Below are 4,579 nucleotides of genomic sequence, written 5' to 3'. Positions count from 1 at the left end.
GAGCCATACCACTTCTCTGGTGAGAGTTGCTGGTGAGCTATATTATACGTGAGCCATACCACTTCTCTGGGGAGAGTTGCTGGTGAGCTATGTTACATGTGAGCCATATCGCTTCTCTGGTGAGAGTTGCTGGTGAGCTGTAGTACAAGTGAGCCATACCACTTCTCTGGTGAGAGTTGCTGGTGAGCTGTAATACATATCGGGCCATACCACTTCTCTGGTGAGAGTTGCTGGTGAGCTCTGATACTTGGCATTGCCGAGTGCTTTGTGGCTGCTAGGATTCCATACGGCACAGAAGGTCTTTCTTTCTTTCCTGCTTTGTTATTCAAATACTGAGGCTAAGGTCACATGGCCAGGGCTCCTATTGGCTCTCTAGAGTCAGAGTTTTTTCTCAGTCTCCACCTGCTGGTAGGCGAGCACAACCCATCAGTCCAATCCTGGTCCGGTCCGGAGGGACTAAAGGAAAGCAAATTAGCAGGTAAGATCTAATTTCTCCTTCCCCAAGAACTTTCAGTACCCTTGGATGTATGCCATCCAGCCCCTTCGCTTTATCCATCTTTATTTTAGCTAGCTTATCGTGAACATTGTCCTCTGAAAATCGTTCAGGGACTAACACACCTCCATCCCTATTTGTGTTTGTCTTCTGTGATCCTTCAGCTGTGAACACAGAACAGAAATATTTGTTAAACAATTCTGCCTTATCTTTATCAGCTTCTACTTATTCTTCCCCTTCACTTTTGAGTCTTACAATGCCACGTTTGCCTTTACTTTACTTTGGGGGTTGTTTACTAAACCTTAGCTTGAGTTATCTGCAGCAAAGCCCATAGGAATAAAATGGGCCCTGCTGCAGATATCTCGAGCTAAGTTTTAGTAAACAGGGGGGTTTATTTGGTATTTTTATTTATTTAAAATATGTCTATTCCGCGTAGTCCACAGTTCATATCAGATTACAGTTTTAACCAAGGCTCTTTTTTTGAGGGGGTACTTGGAGGGTACTAAGTACCGGTATCTTTACCATTGTCTGCTAAAATTGACCCATGGTCCCCAAGTTTAAATGAAAGAGCTCAGGTTCTACACACCAATTCTGCCTTGTCATAGGTTCTGTGACTGGTTGCAGGGGGTCTTGCTATTGTGCAGTGGCGTAGCCAAGGGTGGACCCGCGTGGGCCCAGGCCCACCCACTTTGGGCTCAGGTCCACCCAGTAGCAGCACACCTATGAAGTGGCTGCCAGGGATCCCCAAGCCCTACCATCCAAAAACTCCCAACAACTGTCCCTCCTGCATACCTTGTAAATAGCACATCTTCACCTGCAGCGAGCAGCGACTGATACATGCTGTTTGCACTGGTCCTATAGCTTCCCACCTATGCAGAAGCAGGAAGTTGCATCAGAAGGAAGGCTGTGGGGCCAACATGAGCAGTGTGTATTAGTTGCTACTCGCTACTGGTGAAAATCTGCTACTTAAAAGGTATGCGGGGCAGGAGGGATGTTTGAGAGACTATATGGCATGCAGGCAAGAGAGGGAGAGACCAAATCACTTGTGGGACAGGGCGGAGTTCTTCTGCCCACCCATGTTGGGCCCAGGCCCACCCAAAATTGGGTGCCTGGCTACGCCCCTGCTATTGTGGAGTGGGTTCCTCAGTGATCAACCCCAGAGCTGCCAAGGGGTCCCCAATTTTTGAGAGGGAGATTTTAGTACATGCTCCAGCCCCGCCCCACTCTGCATTGGCTCCTCCCACTCTACACGGCTCTGCCCCCCTGGCACACCTCAATCCCACAGTCATTTCAGAAAATATTTTATTTAATAGCCTAATACCCTTTTCAATTAGCTTTCAGAGGCCAAAACCTCCTGCCTCAGGTCAGGACAGTAGAATACTGTTATGGTATCCTCGCCCGACCTGAGGAAGGAAGTGCTGATCTCTGAAGGCTAATTAAAAATGTTTTAAAATCAGTGAAGGTATCACCTTATTTTCTATTTTGTGTTTTATTTGCATTTATTAACCTTAACTAACACAACTACCACATTATTTTATCCTAAATTAAAAATAAAATTATTTTCTGTACCTTTGGTGTCTGGCCATTTACTTTTTCTAATTGTGTTGGTCCCAGTCTCTTGATTCTGCTTTCCTTCGTCTTCTCTTAACTGTCTTGCCAGGGTTTCCTGTCCATTTCTCATTTTTCTCTCCTTGTTCTATGTTTTCTTCAATTTATTTTTCTGCCTGTTTCTCTGTCCAGATTTAATTAATTACACTATCCATTCTTTGATTTCCCTCTTTTTACTTTATCTATGGCTTTTCATCTTTTCTTCACTTTTGTTCTCCCCATGCCCCTTACAATTATTCTCCAGTCTTTCACTAACTGTATCCTCTCCCCCTTTCCATCCAGCATCTCCCCTCTTTCTCTTCCCATCCTTCCAGTGTCTTTCTCTCTGCATCCTTCCATCCATCTCCTCTTTCTCTCCCTATCCTTCCATCCTGCACTTTCCCTCATTCTCTCCTATTCTTCCATCCAGCGTCTTCCCTCTTTCTGTCCCCTACTTCTAGCATTTTTCCTCTTTCTCTCCCTCCTTTCATCCAGTATTTCTCCTGTTTCTCTCTCCATCTGACCAACCAGAGTCTCCCCCTTCCTCCCCTTCCTTCTTCCCAACAGCTTGTCTCTCCCCTGCCCTTTTCCATGTCCCCTCTTTCTCCCACCATCTTTCCATTCATCTCTCTCTCTGTACCCCTCTTCTAGCCAGCATCCCCACTCTTCTTTCTTTCCATCCAGCTTCTCCCCTCTCACCTCCATCCAGCACGTCCCCTTTCCCTCTCTCTTTCCCTTCCATCCAAAATGAAGCGTGGGACCAGAACAGGAAATTGACGTCAGCGGGGGCAGAGGATGGCAGAGCCAACAGTGCATGCCAGAAGGCTGCTGCGGCCCCGACCTTCATTTTCTTCTTTTGCTGAGGCTGCTCACAGAGACGCGGCGGTAGCAGCAATAGTAGCGGCGGAAGGGGTAGCAGCGGAGGATCATCTCAGCAGGAGACTTTCCCACTTTGGTGGGAGATGACCCACCAAAGCAGGAGTCACCCGCTGAATGCGGGAGACTTGGCAGGTCTGCACCCCACCCCTGAAGGGTGGCCTGGCATTTGAGAACCAGTACCTTTTTTTACTAGGAAAAAAGCACTGGTTTTAACATACATAATCAAAGTAACAAATATCTGCCACCTAATTAAAATGCTCACTTCCTCCTATCACTAACATATCTAAAATGTCTTGTTTCCCCCCCCCCCCCCCCCCCCCTCCATATTGGCTATTTTTTTCTTCCATTTGCATCTTTGCTTTTATGACTACTTTACCAGCTTCTCTTTGCTTTTCTCCTTTTAGAGAATCCAGGATCTCTCTTCTTCTAGATGACCCCATAACAGGGATTCCCAATCAACATCCAGCATATTGATAACCTATTAGTAGTAATTTTCATTTCTAGCTATATTGTGAATGTCTTCAGTTAAATGTCTGTTCATTTGTTATGTCTGTGAAGGAGATCTGGATACCATCAGAAAACAGAAGAAAGTTCCAACTAAAGATAATAGGAAACAGCATAAGGAATGGCAAGTCAAATGCATGATAGGGAAGGCAAAGTGATACTTTGAAAAGAAGCTTGAAACACATAATAAAAATGTTTCTAAGGTACATTTGAAGCAAGAAGTCACTAAAAGAATCAGTTGGACTACTAGATGGTTGAGGGTAAAAGGGACACTCAAGGAAGACAATGAGGGGCATTTTCGAAAGGGACGTCCAAGTTTTGATTTGGACATCCTGGCAAAACATTCCGATCCAGGGGCGAGGAAACCGTATTTTCAAAACAAGATGGACGTCCATCTTTCGTTTCGAAAATACCGTCAGGGACGTCCAAATCCTTAAATTTGGTTGTCCCTAGATTTGGTCGCCCCTAGACATGGATGTTTCTGATTTTCAGCGATAATCAAAACCAAGGATGTCCATCTCAGAAACGACCAAAAACAAGCCATTTGATTGTGGGAGGAGCCAGCATTTGTAGTGCACTGGCCCCCCTGACGTGCCAGGACACCAACTGGGCAACCTAGGGGGCACTGCAGTGTACTTCAGAAATTGTTCCCAGGTACATAGCTCCCTTACCTTGTGTGCTGAGCCCCCCAAAACCCACTACCCACAACTGTACACCACTACCATAGCCCTTACTGGTGAAGGCGGGCACCTAGATGTGAGTACAGTGGATTTCTGGTGGGTTTTGAAGGGCTCGCTGTTTCCTCCACAAACGTAACAGCAGAGACTAAATGAATTCTTTGCTTTAGTCTTCACTGATAAAGATGTAGGAGATAAATGGTTTTTAAGTGGTGATCTTAGAGAAAAACTCATCTCTCTAAACCTGAAAAAAGTAATAGGTCAATTTGACAAATTAAAGAATAGCAAATCACCTGAGCTGGATGGTATATATACAAGCACTTTTGAACACTAGTCAATCATAAGCTTATCAACACTATGCCCTGCAGCTTTACCAATATCAGCCAGTGTGAACAAGAAAATTAGGGGACACTTCAAGTGCAGCACGTGTCAGATCTGT

The 4,579-nt window shown here is 45.3% G+C and overlaps 1 long non-coding RNA gene across 1 annotated transcript; it reads right to left on the bottom strand.

Moving 5' to 3' along the window:
- Positions 1-671: 671 nt before the first annotated feature.
- LOC115479153 lies at positions 672-3,249 on the bottom strand. Its single transcript, XR_003943621.1, has 3 exons — positions 3,222-3,249; positions 1,300-1,301; positions 672-762 (listed from the first exon to the last, which is right to left on the bottom strand). It is a non-coding gene; the product is annotated as an uncharacterized LOC115479153 (long non-coding RNA).
- Positions 3,250-4,579: the final 1,330 nt, after the last annotated feature.

This window comes from Microcaecilia unicolor, chromosome 10 (genome assembly GCF_901765095.1).
Source record: "Microcaecilia unicolor chromosome 10, aMicUni1.1, whole genome shotgun sequence".
NCBI classification, from domain to species: Eukaryota; Metazoa; Chordata; class Amphibia; order Gymnophiona; family Siphonopidae; genus Microcaecilia; species Microcaecilia unicolor.
Note: the sequence above shows the minus strand (reverse complement) of the source record. Positions and strands in the feature narration are given on the sequence as shown.